Source organism: Cupressus sempervirens, chromosome 11, assembly GCF_028749045.1.
Source record: "Cupressus sempervirens isolate cs-2001-9-10 chromosome 11, ASM2874904v1, whole genome shotgun sequence".
NCBI lineage: Eukaryota > Viridiplantae > Streptophyta > Pinopsida > Cupressales > Cupressaceae > Cupressus > Cupressus sempervirens.
The window spans coordinates 761,535,732-761,555,201 of NC_143128.1; positions in this window are offsets into that span (position 1 = coordinate 761,535,732).

Below are 19,470 nucleotides of genomic sequence, written 5' to 3' on the forward strand. Positions count from 1 at the left end.
GAAAAACAAAAAATCCCTATCCATTCCTAAATCTCCAGCAATTTTTCCCTCATTGATTTCTTACAACAAACCCTTTAGGATTTCTAATGAAGCTGCCAAAGAGTCCTGGAATGAATGTCGATAGAAAGGAATATTTTCCATCTAGAATGGGCCTATGAATGAAATTACTCTCTTAATTGATTGGCTTCAGGATCACTGCCAAGAGCAGGTAAGTATCTTCCATCATTCAGAAAATATATTATTTTTAAAATGTGAGGTAGTAGAAGTTAAAAACAATTTCATTTTAGTTTTCGAATGTTACTTTAATGGACACTTTATTAAATTTTTAGATTGGTTACATAATTTTCATATAGACAAGGTAAAATGCATGATTCCAACATGGTTTTCCATGGCATGTCTCCCTTTGGAGTTGTGTGATGTAGACATTATTTACTCTATAGGCTTGGTAATTGGTGAAGTTATAGCATTAGATTCATCCTTCTTCTATTGTAACAACATTAAACTCCTTATCAAAGTCAACATCAATCATCCATCTGAGTTCCAACAGAAGGTAGGAACCTATTATGTAGCATATGACATTAACTTCCAAAGGTATAAAGGAAAAATCATTGATATTTTGAGATCTGATAAAACCCATAAAATCAGACCCTTGATTTTTCCTCTTACATTGTACCTAAGGACTAAATTCCCTTGGATGAAGGTGCTAGAAAATAGTAGTAGCCAAGAATTTGGTAAGAAGTGTGCTCAATCAGATAGACAGTGTGGGAAGGTTTCTCAGAATGAGCCAAGGGTTCCTAAAAATGTCCTTATCTCAGAGATGGCAAAGGTTCCTACTCCTATTCCAAAACAAGATGTTAATGTAACATCCAAAGGAAAGAGGGTAAATAAAAATTTGCAAAATTTAGAAAAAGGCAAGGAAAACGAAGCTGATCACAATAGTAAAGACACTCACAGAAGTGGTTATGATAGTAATCAAAAGTAGCAACCCAATGACAAGGAAATTATTGTCGCTGAATCAAGAAAGCTCATCTTACTACATAACAAAGAGACTATTAAGAATAATGAGCAAAGAGAATCAGTAGATATAGTCTTAACATATTAGAAAAAGTAGGAAAACAATATCAATAAGGAAGAATTGGAGTGCCAAGGTCATATAAATCCAAAATCAGGTAATAGTGAGAATTAGACAGAGTAGGGACCACAAAAAGATCTGATAAGAGGTGCTAAGGAGGATTCAACTACTCCCCTTTTAAAGCCAGGAATCACAGTAGGTAATGGCAACTTTAAAACTATATCTAACAAGAAACGAGTCTATATTAGAAACAAAGAGGTGTCTCCTTTAAGATCAAATAGAGTTACCAAAATAATTAAGGATACAAACATAATTGTAGCAGAAAATGCTCTTCTTTTTTCAGCACCTGAGATGGATAAGGAAATTTTTTCCTATTCAATAGGAAACTAGGTACAGGAGCAGTTACATCTAGAGAGAGCAATGGAAGAATTTCTTTTAACCCCCAACACTAAAGGCTCCAAAGGACCATCAAAATTTTGGCAGACCCCCGCTGATTATGTTTCCTCTCCCTTCACCCTAGAGATGGATCAGGTAGGAATGAGAAAGAAAGATAGGAATACTGATGGCTCAATTATCTCAGTTGTTCAAAATTTCTTGAATCAAGATCATGATTCTCCTTTTGAGAAGGAAGAATTAGGGGTAGATGAAGAGGAATTAGAATAACTCTTAGAGGAACTCATTAGAGTGTTTAACTATGAAGACATTGAGAACAGTTCCAATTCATAGAAAGTAAAAGTGATACAACGTATCATCAAACTAGGAGGAAAAAATTATATAGAGGAGGATCTCAGAAGGGATATTATTAAAATAGAAGTAGAAGATAAACTGAGGAGACATTCTGGAGATCAGGAAAAGAGATTAGAATAAGATCTAGACAGGAATAACACAGACTTGGACTCGAATCTCTGCAGGAGTCAGCTGGAAGGGACACAAGAAGAATTAGTGGAAAAATTCTACAAGGAACTAGAAAAGGAAGAATTTATAGACATAGGAAATGATAGTTCTAGCTTACCACAGAATCTAATCACTTTTCAATAGGAACTTGGACTATAGATGAATCAAGAAGGATTAAACATACCAAGATATGGCAGAGTTAAAGGGAAAAGACGAAGGAAATCTTTGAAAGAATTGAGAGAAGTCGAGGGCCTAAGCAAAGATTAGATAAAAATTGATAACCTACTCATTACAGGGAAGGGGAAGAGCCTTCCCAAGGCACCATAAGGATCACCACTTGGAATGCTAGGGGTTTAAATGCCCCTAGCAAAAAAATGTTAATAAAACAATACTTAAATAAATTTGAATAAGAGATAATCTTAATACAAGAAACTAAATTAAGTATGGATGAGGGTATAAAACTAGATAGGTTGTTAGGTATTTGGCAGTCTATTTACCAAGTAGCAAATGGTTCAGCAGGAGGATTAGGTGTTATATGGAATCCTAAAAAATTTGATATAGTTTGGTTAGAATAAGGATGCAATTGGATAAGTGTTAATGTGCAAAGCCTAAAATCAAATTTAAAATTGATTTTAGTAAATACCTATGGCCCAAATAATTTATCTAGGAAGAAGCAGGTCTGGGATGAATTGAGCTCCCTCTTCTTGAAATTTAAGGAGTTTCAGATTGTCATTGATGGAGACTTTAACTCCATCATTAGTTTAGATGAGAAGAGAGGAGGAATGCAACGACTCTCTTGATCCTCTTTAGATTGTAAAGCCTGGATCGTTGATCAAGGTTTGATTGATATTCCTATTAAAAATGGAACCTTTACATGGACTAATAGAAGACAAAGTTCTAATTATATAGCGAAAAAAATTGATAGGTTTTTTAATTCTAGGAGACAGTACAATAGGAGATTTAAACTACCAATCCAATAATCTTCCATACACAGGATCGAATCATTTCTCGGTCTGCCTGGAGTTATCAAAACCCTTGAAAATTGCTAGAAATCCATTTAGATGCGAAAAAATGTGGTTTCAAGACCCAAAATTTATTGAGAATATCAAGACTTGGTGGACCCAAGCTAACTTTGAAGGATCTAAGATGTTTATATTTATCTCCAAGTTAAAAAGCTTAAAAGAAAATATGTTGAGATGGAATAGGCACCACTTCAATAATATTTTCAAAGGAAAGATAGAGACTGAAGAAAAATTGAAATTATTGAACCAAGACATTATAAGATGGGGTATGAACTTCGAAAGTTATTTGTTAGAAAAAGAACTTCTCGCAAAACAAGAAGATATCCATTCTAAGGAGGAATTTTTTTGGAGATAGAAGTCCCAAGAAAAATGGTTGGATGAAGGGGATAGGAACATGAAATTCTTTCATAAAACATCCATTTATAATAGATCACAGAACAAAATTATCAGTATTACTAACCAATTAGGTGAATGCACAACTAACCCTTTAGAGATAGCTGACACTTTAGTTACTCATTTCCAAAATTTATTAAATAATTACAAAGGCCCCAAAAAGGAGGCTCAATCGAAGATGCTTAGATTTATCCCCAAGCTGGTTTCAGTAGAAGATAATAATTTTTTAAATAGATCTATCACTTTGGAAGAGGTTCGTATGGTTTTTTTTAGCATGAATCATGACAAATTCTTGGGCCCTGATGGCTTCCAAGCCTTTTTCTTTCAAAAATGTTGGGATATTGTAGGAGAAGATATATGGAAAGCAATAGAAAGGTAAAGGAAGGGAGGGGCCCTACTAGCTGAGATCAATTACTCTTTCTTGACTCTGATCCCTAAAAAGGACAGGCCAGAGCATCCAGGGGATTTTTGCCCCATCGCTTTATGTAATACTATATTCAATTTTTTTCCAAAATCTTGGAAAACTGACTAAGGAACTTGCTTCCAAAATTGATCTCAGAAGAGTAGACATGATTTGTCCCAGAAAGATTGATTCTGGATGGTATTCTAACAATTCAAGAAACTATTCATTTAGCCTCCAAAAATAAAGAACCCTGTATGTTTATGAAATTAGATATTCAGAAGGCTTATGACATGGTAGATTGGTGATTCTTATGTAAGGTCCTCGAAGCTTTTTCTTTTTCCAAGCAATGGATCAATCTTATCTTCAAATTTATTTCGATGCCCAAATTCTCTATCTTAGTAAATGGCACTCCTGAAGGCTTTTTTGGTACTTCAAAAGGCATTAGACAAGGAGATCGTTTATCACCTTTCCTCTTTATCATAATGGTGGAAGCCTTTGGTAGAGCGATTTCTGATGCTCATCGAAACAAGGATATAGTAGGCATCACAGTTACGAGTAATATTCCTAACATAACCCACCAACAATACTCGGATGATACAATTTTAATAGGTAAGAGTTCAGTTCAAGAGGCCTGGGGTTTTAAAAGAATCATTCAATCCTACATGGATGCCTCTGGGAAAAAACTAAACAAAGATAAGTCAAAGATTTTCTTTTTATTCACAAATCATGATCTAGAAGATTAGATTTGCAAGATTATGGGGTATAAAAAGGCACAATTCCCATGTACATATTTGGGTATTTCTCTATAAAAAGGATCGAAATCAAAACAAATCTGGGCATATATAATGGGGAAGATGGATGGATGTATGGGGAAGATGGATGGATGTATAGGAAAGATAAGTGGTTATCAAAGGTTGACAAGATCACCAAGATCAGATCGGTCCTCTCCACAATACCAATTTTCCCATTGGCTTGTCTCCCCCTTTCTAATTGGATTTCCTCGAAACTCTAATCTAAACTTAGAAACTTCCTATGGAATGATAGGAATGATAAAAAGAAACTAGTGCTCATTAAATGGGATGAATTATGTAAATCTAAGGAGTTAGGAGGATTAGGAATTAAGAAACCTCAATGGCATAATGAAGCACTGGGGGCTAAACTTATTTGGTGGCTAGATATAGAACATAGTCATAAATGGGCCAAGATCTTCTATAATAAATATCTTGACCCTTCTGATCCTTTGTCTTTGTTTAGAATGTACAACCTTCTGAAAGGATTTGAGAGTTGGTCCTTCATGTCCAAATGTCATATGTTGATCATGAAATACTTAACATGGGATGTAGGGTTGGGGGATAGAGCTTTGTTTTGGGAAGATTCTTGGGATAGGTTTCCCCCAATCCTAGCTACCCCTAACCATGAAAGACTCAAAAGGATCCTATCATAAGTATGGGGTGTTAAAGTCATAGATTAAAAATTTAAGGATGACTCAGATGGAACCCAAATATGGAAATGGAATCAAGTGGAAGGTTTAGGTTTAGACCCTGAGCTAGATAATGCTTTTAAGAAGCTTATTTTAGAAAGAACTATTAAATAGTCAGATAGACTAGATCAGCTGATTTAGGTTGGGTCTAAGGATGGTAAATACAGTGTGAAACAAGGATATAATATGTTGGTTAACTCTCAATGTTGGAAGATAGTGGAGATACCGCTCAAAGTATGTTGGGACTCCACTTGTCTCCCAAAAGCTGGATTTAGTTTATGGCTGGCCCTTCAAAACAAATTTTTGATACTAGATAGACTATCTAGACTTGGATTTATCAGACCCTCCTAGTGTGTTTTGTGTAAAAATAGAAATGAGATTGCAGATCATTTATTTTATAGATGCCCCTATGCACTTTCTTGCTGGGAGTGGCTTTGTTTTCATTTATCTTGGTTCTTGCCTTTGCCATATTCATTTCAAACTTTCATTCTATCTTGGCCCATCCATCTGGAGTATGGGATTTATTCTAAACTCTAGAATATTAGCCCCTCGATCATTGTGTGGGAATTGTGGAAAGAAAGAAATAGGAGGATTTTCCAAGACAAAGCCTTGTGCATAGAAAGATTCCTCTTAAAACTATAAGTTGCAATTGTTGAGGTATTGAATGCCCACCTTTGGAAATCGATGATAGAAGAAGGATCTTTCTCTTGGTGGGATGGATCAATGAAAAAGAATTGGCACAATCTTATTAATCCTCCCTATGTTTATCGAAAAAATAATAAAGAAGCATGTGCCAAGTGCAAGTGGGAACCTCTACCACGGGGCTAGTTCAAAATAAACTTCGATGGGGCAGAAAGGGGTAACCTAGGAGTAGCCGGTATCGGGTGCATAGTAAATGATGAGCATGAGAAATGGATAGGTAAATTAGCATCCCCCCTCCCTCCCACTACTAATAATCTAGCTGAATTGGAAGCAAAAGATAGAGGTTTACAACTCTGCATCACCCAAGGAGTTCCCTGAGTCATCATTGAAGGAGACTCTCAAGTTATTCTGAATGCTCTAAGGAAAAGAGATATCTAAATTAGACTCTGAATTCAAAACTTAAAGAAGTCCTAATACGATTGGATAGTTTTGAAGAATACCAAATCTGTCATATATTTTGAGAAGGAAATAAATTGGCAGATAGATTAGCCAACATGGGAGCTAATGGCGAATCAATATTAGTTCATAATAACAAGTAGTGTATGGACCTTATTAAGGGAATAGTTAGCCTAGATAAGGAGTCTTATTATAATAATTGATATAATATGCTTCTTACTTAATTAAATTGTTAAGTAGACGTTCCCATTTGAATTAATAGAATTATAAAGATTGGCGCATAAGGAGTCCATCTTGTAGTAGGTCAGGAATACCCTCCCTATAATATAGGCCTAGTTAAACAAAGGGTATAGTGTTTTATTATAAAATAATGATAATGACCTTTTAGCTAGCACTAAGAATCATGAAGCTTTTAGCAGCCTTCTTGGACATCCAGTTCATAATTAGAAATGATTTGGGATTGTAACCTGTCATGTGAGAGGCTCCACTTGCATTTTTGTGGGGAGTATCAGTACCACTTCATAATCTATGAAGATCATTTCAACTATTATCGAAATGATCAGGAATTAAGGGCTTTAATTGCTCACACAGGACTAGATGGAGACAGTAAATTAGTTGGCCCTAACTCAAGGTTGATACACAATACATTTGGCTATTTAGTGGTATTAGAGATGGTTTCAAACCCAGTCTCTCTCCTACCAATGGAGACCAATGTTCATGTTTTTCACACAATTGAGAACAAAACAATGGCTTTATTAGGAAAAGTCACACCAAAAAGATGGAGTAGATTGCTCAAGTTGGTGGATGATCTTACCAGATTTGCAGTGAGTAGATCCATAGGAGAAGGGACTTTTGAATATAGTTCCACTTGGAGAACAAATAGTAGCATCATAGGATCATTCATAGGGGTGGCTGCAAGAGCTAGGGAGGATCGAGAACTCATTGTTAAATTATGCTTGGACATTTTTAGTCCAATCTGGAAGAAAGGTATGGAAAAATCCATCCTTAGTTTGGATGATAAACAATGTATACCTCTTCTCGAAAGGTACATGAGCCTTCCCCCAAGTTTAGTAGACATTGCCATTGCACCCCGATGACAAGCTCTAATTATTAGAGAGAGTTTTTCCTTTCAGAAGGAGTGGCCTTGCATGGAGGCAAGTATAAAATTTTTACTCTACTAGAGATAGATACTGGTGGATGAGGGTAAGGAATGGTTGACGAGCTACCTTGGATTGTTCAATGCATATATAAAACAAGGGGTACATTTTGACAACTTGAAGGCACTGGAGTTCTGCATTCTCAACTCTGAGAAATCTAGTAGGTTCAAGCACTACTTAAAACTACCTCCAATCATTTTTGAAGATGCCACCAAAGATGTCCCAAAAGTCATCATGGTGACTTGGAAAAAATAGGTTGTCGATAGTATCAAATTTTGCTATATACTAGTATAGGGTTAAATAAATAGCCTTGGTTGGGTATAGTTAAGGATTTCTGAACACTTATTATAGTTTTCAGTTAGCACCATAACTTCTCGATTTTTGGTATGTATAATTCAGCTTTAACTATATGGAAAATTAGTTTACTCTTAATATAGTTTAAGGTCAAAATCAGAACTCCTCGAAATGTTTTAGTCTATATATTTTAGTTTTAACTATATGGAAGAACAATTTACTCGTATTAAATTTTTTGTGATTGGTCTGATTTACTTCCCTAATTAGGTGTTAATTATGGCAAGGTCTAGCATTGGCCATCAGATTGTTTGGTGTTGCTTTAGTCACTTTTTCTTCTTAAAGAATAAAGTAGTTCTTTCTTAACTTTTATAGACCATTTTTAGATCTATTCACATAGACTTGATCTCAAATTTAGGATGATAAATTAGTAAGGTTGGCTGCTGATTATAAGTAAAGATTGTTTCAAAATTGTAGGTAAAGTCTTATGGTATAAATTAGTATTTATTTCTTAAGTATTTTGATGCATCAGATCAGCCCTAATTATCAGTTGAGCTAACAACCCTAATCTCCTATCTAGGTGGTTTATTAATAATTGATGTTAGTTAGATCAATTCTTTCTCTTGGTTGTTAATTTAGCAGGCAGATTACATTTTGACAGAAGATTCCAAAGGTTAGAGATCATTGCAATTTCTTGGGTATGCCCCTATTTACATGTAATATAAATTCTTTTTCATTAACCTATGGGGTATGCCTCTTCTAAATTTCAGTATATACTGGGGGTATGCCCCTACAAACATGTAATCTAATTTAAGATGGACACAAGCAATAGTTTATTGGGGTATGCCCCTTTTAGATTATGTAATAGTATAAGACGTTTGTCCTGGGCAATACTGGAGGTTTTCTTCTCCGTTCTTTCCTACCAGTGCCCGTTTGAATGGAGTAGATTTTTGTATTTTATTTCTTCATTTAGTAAAAATTATATGGCCTTGGCCATTTACCGATTTAAAAAATATAAATTAAAAAAATAGTATGCGACTTGGGTCAACTCTTAAGAAACCTTGATTGCATATTTTATGAGCATGAGGGAAATTGTATATTTGTATGTGTGATAAAATCAATACATGTAAGGTAAGAGTTGCACATCGACTATGATTTGAATTGTATAGATACAAAAAAACTACTATCATGGGGTTGGTATGTACAATGCACCATTTAAATGAAACTCCAAAAAATGACTCCAACAGAAAATTTTATTATTAAGTTTTCTTGTTGACATTTTTATATTTGATATTTGTCTCAGGGCCACATGAATTAGTATAAAACCGACATGGATATTGATACTCCCATCTCTTCATCTTGATAGATAGACCTCATTATAATTGGTTAAATTAGATAGAAGAAAAATATTATTTTATTATGTTCTTTTCTTGAGTGTATTGGAGTAAGTTTGATAGTGTTAATAATATATATTGTTGTCACAACCGGATGATTAGGGAAAAGGATTCACATATGTGCTAGTTGTGGAGGAGAGCTTTGATGAGGACTATAATACAATTATCATAGAATCCATTGATCTTGTTGCTATGATTAATAAAATGATCAAGTGTATTACATCCAAAGTTCTTAAGTTGTCAACAATATGCCCTCAAACTCCTAAGATAGATGAGAAGGCAAAGATACCTTAAGAGTAAGTAGTAATGAAATCTTTGTTTATAAAAAATGTTCAATAATGGTTTATTTTTTATACTCATTTATGTAATTAACTAAATGGACATGCTATTTTTATAGGGATTTTTGTGTATTCATGAGCCTTCTCACCTTGATGATGGTACTTTAACTGGTATAGGTGATGCCCATTTGTTATCCCCCACTTGGACATTCTATTCATAATATCCTCATGTTTTTCCATCCAATGCTCCTAGATCATATTGATGATATTGTGAAAAGTCCTTCTTTGACAAGGCCATGCACATGTGGAAATCCCACTGCAATGTCACCAATGCAAAGCACAAAATCATCATCTACTAGACAACATATTAGTACATAGATCTCTCTTTTGATCTTTATTTTATTATTATTATTATTTTGATGTTGAATTCTTCTTTCTTGGGAGAATTTCATAATGCATTCATTTTATATAGTGGTAGATGCATCACCCAAGGAGGGTGTAGAGGAATTTCCTGGAGGTTATTGTGTTGCTAGTACGAGATCGGTCTAGGGTTGTGAAATATTCATGAGTGACACATAAATGATTCCCTTAAAGATACCAAAGGTTTCAGGTAATTTAAAGTTATTAATATAGAATCCAATTTTAATTTACTTATTAATCACTCTATTTTGACTAATGATCCCATGATTTTTTGGAAGAGAATGATCTTTTTATAATTATCTTCATAACATTACATTGGAGATAATCAAGACCACTGTACGTCATAGGTGGAACATCATATGTGAACTAACCCTAAACCATTACTTTGATTTCATATCATTGCTAGGAAAATTTTCATTTGATCTAGCTCTTCAATTATGTTAAAGGTAGCTTCACTTCATTTATGAAAAAAAAAACTAAAAGGTTTGCTTTTGCTTGAAAGTTGGAACCATGAATTTCCAAACAAAAAATGTGATCTCATGGATCATATGAGAAAGCTTTATGGGGATCACACATTTGATGAAGGAAAGATCCTTAAGAAAATTGGGGTATATCTTAAGCATATAAGGGACCAATACAGGTCCAATTTGATGGATAACTAGAATTGTGTGTCCCTCCTAGATTATAGTTGATGAGTGGAAGAACTTGAATTTGGATGGGAAGGAGAAAACATTAAAGAGAAGAGGACACACCTAGATAGAAGGAAGCCAAAGTTATGTGATACTATAAAGAATGTAATTAATTACTAATTAATCTTTATATTTATATAATATAAAATATTTGAATTTTTTCAAATATTGACTGATATGTCAAAAGAAATTAAGGCAAGACTAGAGATGTATGGGAAACACAAGCTTGGGTCTAGTGGTTTTTTGAAACTTTCCCCACGAGTTGTAAGTATTAGTAAATGAAATATCATATCAAAATATTTATAAATTGCAAACAAATTTGTGTGGATGAAATAATGCAAGAAAAATTCACAATTTTGGCAAAAATGCAATGCTCTGAGTTCAACGAACCGCTCATGGATGAGGTCAAGAAAATTACCTACAAGGAAGGCTATGTAGCCATGGTTCAACAACTTTGAGAAGTGAGTCCGAAATTTGGTAAATAGAAGCAAAGTTATGTTCCTTAAATTATTCACAAATGTAACAATAATTTTTTTTTTCATGAATTTAACCCATTTCTTTCTTATTACAATTAACTCCCCTTTGCTAGAGTGGCCTCATCCTCCTAGGATTACAATGAACACAATAGAAGAGAAACATGACGAAAAAAGGCATGAAGCAATTGTTTCTTACAAGAAGATTAAAAGGAAGAAAACAAAAAAATCATTATTTTAATGTGCTTTATTTGAAAATGACTTGATATTTTATGTGCTAATGAATGTTCATGAATGTATGAGCTAATGAATAATGGTGAATGTTGCATATTGATAGCTTTTAATAGATTTTATGTGTTAATGAGTATCACATGTTAATGAATGAATGTAATATTTTATTAATGATGAAAGAGTGAATGAATGTTGGATATTATCTGTGGATATTATGAGATTATTTCATGGATGCTCATTTTTTAAAAAATTCATTTGATTATGAATGAATGCTATATTTTAATAATGGATAAAATAATGAATAAATATTAGATGTTAATGGAGAATTTTGAGTTATGTTTAAGGGAAGGGGGGGAGGTGGGCAATTGAGCTTTCATCTTTACCTGGTTGGCCCTGTTAAGTAGAGAACAATAAACTATTCTCAAAACAAAGTGAAGCTCAACACCCAACCATGTTTTCAAAGTATAATTTTACCAAATATCCTTCACATTCAAGAGACCTATCAATGGTCAAAATCCATCGTACAATCACTTACCTTCAATATCTGATGTTAACCATCATTCCATCTAGGTTTTTTGACTACCCAAATACAACCTTTTACCACCCACCACACCCAATATTAGACCCTAGAATGGATCCATACCTAATACCTTGAATCTCGATTACATCCTAAGAACACTATAACCCTTGACGCATTTGAGTAGAACAATTTGTGGAATAAATTTTTTTGAAATGACTTCTTATCAGCTTTAATTTTCAACATAAGAAAAACTCTTTGGCCCAACTATACAACATGCCCCTTTCAATGGCATTCATATATTCATTTAGTATTTGTTGACTCTGATTATGTTTTTTTTTAAATTCTGGTTTGTGTGGTTATGATATATAAAGTTAGGTGGGATTTGATAAGAAATAGTTGGGATTTTTTTTAAGTGGGTAAGAATATAAATAGTCATGAATGACCAAGCACTGAATAGTGTAGCTCCTTGTTGTACATAGATTTGATGTGGTGTTCTAACTGTGGGCTCTTTGCTCTCTCCTATTTACATACACACAAATCAATGATAAAGAGAAACCATGACACTACACAATGGAATCTTTGTTTGAGTTATGGGAATGGAAGGGAAAGTAAAAGTCATAAATTTTTGATTTACTGTATTATAACATATGTCCCCACCCAATTTTTCCATTCATTCATTTATTTAGGATTGGGGAGTGAATATATATTTTTTCTCTTGTTGTGCCCTTGTGATCTATGTCTCTACAATGATCTTTTTTAGTGGAGAGGGAATAAAGGGAAAAGGAAGGGTCTTATATATATAGTGTAGTACAAGTAGCTTATATACAACCACATTAGTGGCCAACAGAATCAACGAGAGGCTAGGCCAAATAGTAGTAATGGTAGTAGTAGTAGTAGTACTAACTATACCATAGTATATTTTGTAGAGGTAGACTATACTAATAACATAAATAATAACTAGGCTTGGGCCTGTTCATGCCCATCATATGATCATGTAGCAAGAAATCCAAATAATCCTTTATTGATCTTAGTTACAACCCCACAAACTCTTTTCTATTCCCCTGTGACCTAATTTAGAAATACAAATAATGGAGGCACTTAACTTTGGTTACAATCATGATAAGAGTAATTCACAACTACCTCATGGATTTAGGTTCCATCCCACTGATTAAGAGCTCATAACACATTATCTCACGAGAAAGGTTTTAGATAACAATTTTGCAAGAAGGGCCATTGTTGAAATGACATACTCATTTCATCATAAGGTGTCTAAAAATATTTTAAGTATCAATAAATCTTGGTTTTTTATTGAGAATATGTAATGCCCATGCGAGAAAATTCTTACCATTAGGGTTAAAGTATGACCATGCGTATATTGTTATAGTAAAAGGTTAATTTATTTTTGTTTATTAAATTACCTATACTCCCTTCTTAAGATTTCACTTTATGCACCTTGCAATTCCATTTAATAATTAATTAGTAATAATTAAATGTCATTTACCTCTTAGGGTTTCCCCTTTTTAGGGTCTCAATCTCCTTCATAAGGATTGATCAGTTGTGAATTATTTTATTTTGTTTTGCTAAGAAAATACAATTTTCTTGTTTGTTGAGAAAACCCTTCTCTCTCTCTCTCTCTCTCTCTCTCTCTCTCTCTCTCTCTCTCTCTCTCTCTCTCTAATTTTATTTCTTCCCTGTAACATGTTATTTTCATGCAAGATATCAAGGGTTTGTGGATTTGTTCATCATCAAATCTTACATTGAATTAGAGCCTTCCATGCGGTCACTTGTTCTTGTTTGGAGAAAAAGAAGAACGAGGGTTTGACATAATAGATCTGTCATTTTTTGGGAATTTTCTATGAAAATAGGGGGGGGTCTTTTTTTTTTGGAGGTGCAAGGATGATGATTCAGAAAAAATAATTATAGAGGTGATTTTTTAAAATAGATATCTCCCTCATACAAAATCCTTTTTTTGAGCAAATTTTTTTTTTTTGAGGTAGAATTTTGTGATCTATACATTAGTGCAGGTTGTTTTTGAATTTTTCTAAAAATTGTAAATCCCAATAACTTTGGAGGCTTCATTTGGACTCATACAGACACATTTTCAAGTGCTATTTTTAAAAAAAGTGTATGATTTATTATCTACTTTCCAGATTTGGTATCAGTTTGGAGTAATATTGAGTGGACATAGTACTTTCAATATTTGGTCATTTTTTTGTCTATTTTGACACTTGTAATTGATTAGATATTTTAGAGATCTTGTGTCATAATTATATTGAGTAAACCATTTTTAAAAAAAACACTCTAACACTTTCTAAAACAATGACCAATACCCCTTCTTATCTAAAACTTCTGACCTCTCATAACTATCACACATGGAAGACCCTGATGACATGTCTTCATTGGTCAAAAGGGTTGTGGTCTTGTTTAGATTCCTTGCAACCAATTTTATAGAGGCCTTTTGAGATCATGCAACATAGGAACAAGTTGGATGAGGAAATGGGGTTGATTGCTTTACAGGTATTCGACAATCTACAATTTCATCTTGATGGGTGCAATACCCCTCTAGATATGTGGACCATGCTTGATGGCTTGTTTGGTATAGTGAATGAGTTTAGGGCACTTTTGATTGAGGCATACCTTACCTCTCTTGTACTAGATTCTTTTCCTTCCTTTGAGGACATTTTGACAAAGTTCAAACAACAAAGATATTTATTATAGGGTTATGGGAAAACCAAGTTTGATACTGAGTGCATCTACTTGATTCTTTCTAAGATTCGTGGAAACTTTTAGATTTTTACTTCTACCTTCTATTCCACCAAAGATTCTTTGGGTAATATATTTACCATGCCATCCTTTGAGGTTTTTTGTGACCATTTGACTTGAGAGCAAGCTAAGCTCTCTAAGTTGGATTCTCTCACAGGCTCACAAAGTTATACTTTGGCAACTCGACCATCTTCTGGGATGAAGGAGAAGACACCTAAATCTCATTCTACAAAGATTTAGATTGATTCTATCCCTCATAGTTCATCAGGGCCACCTCCTCCTATGGGGGGTAAACCAATACTAGAAAGATCGAAGTGTTCTTATTGTAATAAGAATAATCATGATGAGTCATATTGCTATGCAAAGAAGTTAGATGGCTATGCAAAATAGGTTTCAAATTTGATAGCTCTCCTTTAGAAGAGAAACATTGATATTCTTTCTACTTCTCATAGATCTTCTTCATCATCATCATTTTCAGAAAGATGGTACAAATATAGGAAAGGGTCATGCATTATGTGAATCTAGTACTCCACCCTCTTCTAGATGGTTACTGGATTTAGGTGCTTCACACCATATAACATCTTCTTAGGATTTGTTCTCTTCTTTTGAGCCTTCTCATACTCCACACATTTTGATGGGGAACAACACTATTGATCATGCTTGCCTCCTATATTCATTCTCACATTTTGGTCTACCATATCCACTATCAGAGATTCTCTCTCCTTCTTCATGAGGGACTATTGAGGTGAAGTTAGGTCACTTGAACTTATGTGTTGTTCTTGAGACTAGTGTTGTGACTTCTATAGCTCCATCTCCTATTCAAATTTCATCTCTTGTACAATATTACTCTTCAACATTGCCTACTATTTTAGCTTCAATCATTGAGCCACCTATTTTAGTTGTTGAGGATATATCAAAGGACACATATCTCCTCTTAGATGATAGATTCAACACACCCATTATCCCACCTCCATTAGAGATTCCATTTTAGGATTCTCATGCTTTCTCCTTTGAGCATTAGCTAGGACTTCCAGCTACACCTTACATACATGGGTTTTATCATCCTTGTCCACTACCTTTATTTCCTTCAGATTGGAGCCACATTGGTATCTTCATCAATACAAGAGTTTTACCATTTTGGGGGGGCTATAGAATCCCAAGCTTCTATCATGGGGGCCTTTATTATAGTTATATTCTTGAGAGAGTCTCTTGAGATGTTTCATTTGTACATCCTTTTCTATCTCTTTTTGGAGTAGGGTTTTTTCCACTAGGTTTTATCTATTTCTCCATTTCATAGATATTTGATTGTGATTGGGTACCATATTAGGCCTTGCTGTTAGAAGCCAAGTTTTCTTTCAACATTGTAGTTTCCTTGCATTGTTACTCATCTTCGTGTTAGAGTAAAAGGTTAATTTAATTTAATTTATTAAATTACCTTTACTCCCTTGTTAAGATTTCACTTTATGCACCATGCATTTCTATTTAATAATTAATTAGTAATTATTAAATTTCATTTACCTCTTAGGGTTTTAATATCTTTTATAAGGATTGATCAATTGTAAATTTTTCATTCTATTTTGCACAAGCAACTAGAATTTCTCATTTTTTAAGAAAACCCTTCTCTCTCTCTCTTCTTTTATTTCTTCCTTATAATAGGTTATTTGCATGCAGGATGTCTAGGGTTTATGGATTTTTTCATCATCAAATCCTCCATATATCTTATCAACAAATTGTGATTTTACTATCTTTATTATTTATAGAACTATCCAAAACTAAGGTTGAACTGATAGTGCACCCTGTGAATATGATTATTTTTGACTCTTGCATCAATCCTCTTCCTTTAAAAAAAATCATTATACTTATTTCCATGTCAATATCCCGTTTAATTTCTTGTAGAAATTGTGGTTCATTGGTAAATGCGACCTCTCTAATGAAACTTCTTTGTAGTATTTCATGATTTTCATGTGAAGTATTTTGCAATGTTATCCTATTTTTTGATGGCTTTCATTGATAGATGTTCTTTCATTGTTGATTTATGTTCATGAGTTCATGATTCTTCCTGTTCTTGGTTTACTTAGTTTGCAATTAGTTACTAAAAGAAAGATAGAATGATATCAAGGCAAGAATTGGTTTCCATAAAATACTTTCTTATTCTACCAACTTGTCATGACCAAACATTGGTCTTCTTTTTCTTGGAACATACCCTAATTGACATAACTCCTCTTCTCAAATACAAAACCTTTTAAAACTCAATAAAACAAAATTACCTTCCTTTACGTAATGGTCAACACTCTTTATATTGAAACAAAATTTCATAGTTCTAATATTTCAAGCTCCATATATAACTATGTCTAAGAAGATTAGTGTACTTGTGATATCATCTTTGTTGAATTGCCAGGATGAGTTTTCTCTATCACAATAACTCAATGGTAAGAAAGGGGAGATAATGTTAAGGTCCAAGCCCAGCCATAGCCTAATTACTTGTCCCAAGAAGGAGGACATGTATCTAACTTTCCAAACTTTTAAAACCCATGAGTTTATCTTTGTCCATGTTGTTTACTTTTGAGTTTTGGTCAGTTTTGGTAATGTTGCTTTTATGTGGATTCGACTATGTAATTTATTTTTTAAATGATTTAATTATAATATTTGGGTTAATCATATAATATTGAGAATTATTAAATAGTATTTGATTATAAAGAAACTATTAAAATATGAGAATATTTAATTAATTAAAAACTAATTAAATATGTGCTTAAATTTTTAAAACTTAATTTTAGAAGTCTAATTTAGAAAATTGGTTGAAGAGAATTAGAATATGATGATATTTAATTAATTAGAAATTAATTAAATATGTGCTTCAGTTTAAAAGATTTAATTAAAAAGTCTAATTCTAGAAGTTGGACAAAAAGAAAATTAAAATATTAAAAGATTAAAGATTTGATATTGGTTTATTATAAATATTAAATTAATAATAATTAAATTAGAATTGCATTTAAATAGTAGACTACACTTTAAATAGTGCTTGCACTGATTAATAAGGTGGAATAAAATAAAATAAAAGAATATTTTAATTTAAAAAGTTCTTTAAATGTGCATGAAAGAATTAAATAATAAAATTTTATTTTTAGGAGAGACATTTGCATGTTCAAAAACCCGAAACCCTAGGTAGAGTTAAACTCTTTACTAAAAGATTTGAGCTCATTTCTACACACATAGGTTTTGGGGAGAAAAAATTGGAATTGGATCAAAAGAATTGCTGAAAGTTTTAGAGGGTTTTGATTTGTATGTGTTCACATATTGTCTCAGATTTTAGCTGTGGTTTTGAGGTAGGGTTTCAAAACCCATTATATAATTTTATTGAAAGATCTGTCTACTTCATGTCTTCCTCGGTGCTTGCATAATGCTTATTAATTTATTGTATTGACTTTTAGATAAAGAATTATGTTTTAGATTTTGAAAAAGTAAAACTTATTAACCAAGAAAACTTGACTGAGAAAAATTGTAGAAAAATCTAGAAAACTATTATGTTTGTATTATTTTAAAATCTTTTTTAATATAAGGAAAATTCAACTATAAAAAATTGAAAGAAAACAACAAATTGAACAACTAAGGTTTCAAATTCAAAATTATCATTAGAACCATGTGATTATCATGATTTTTCTAAAAAAAGATAAATATTCTTCTTATATCTAAAATAATTTGGCTACATAATTTATTGGAAAAGTTAAAGATTAATTTAGAGGGAAACATATTGTAACTAAACTTATGCATGCATGTGAAAATAAATATACTAAAGATAGAAAACTAAGTATAGTATGGTTGCATGATTTGAGAGATCAAAGGCATGCGAAAATACTAATTGTATGTTTATTTTAATTTTATAAAAATATTATTTAACTTTTAGATTTAATTATTTAAATAAAAATAAAAATTTAATGATTAAATTATTAATTTTATTTTTTTAAATTAAAAAATTAAAAATTATTACTTATTTATTTGAAAATTAAATAAATAAATACTATTTATTTTCTTATAAGTGGGTTTTTCATATCAATTTCTTTTAAAACTCTTAGTGGGATATCACTTATTATATATTTATCAATGCAAGTGGAGTTACAAATTAATAAATATATAATTGTGATTTAGTTATATTTTAAGAGAAGCTATAGTGGAGTTCACTTATAATCATCTAGTTATGAATATTTAATATTATGAGAGAAATTGTAGATAACTTAATTAAATTATAATTTCAAGTTTGAGTTATCTCTGGTTGCATCACGAATTAAAGAAAAAGTAAATATTAATATTGAACTTAAATAGAAGTCAAATTAATATTTTAGAAATGAAATTGATATTAACATTTAATGTAATAATATACATTTATGTTATTAATTAAATTATTTATGATTTATGATTATTTAAAATAACAACATGATAATATTGCATGATATTTTATATGTACAAAGAGATTTGACATTCAAATACTTATTGATTTAAATAAGTATATTAGCATAAAAATTTATATTAACATATATATTCTTACCTTATTTTTAAACACATCTTTATGGATCAAACTAAACAACAGAAAATGATAGAATTGAATCATATGGTTGAAAACTATGTGTTTTCTTAAATATTCTATTTATAGTCTTGTGATGTTTATTTTCGTGATGGTTTTTCTTTGTGAGTTGTTTAGATGGCCAAGTTAGGATGTGCATCAAAGGTGTTTTTGAGATTTCTTTTGTGATTATTTGACTAGATGTCATGATGTACATTATGATTTAAATTGACATTTCTTTTGATGAGCATTTATGAGAACTTGAGTTTTGAGGACCAATGTTATTTTTGGGTTGCCTGTTAAGGAACCAAATTCGATCGATATTATTTTTGTG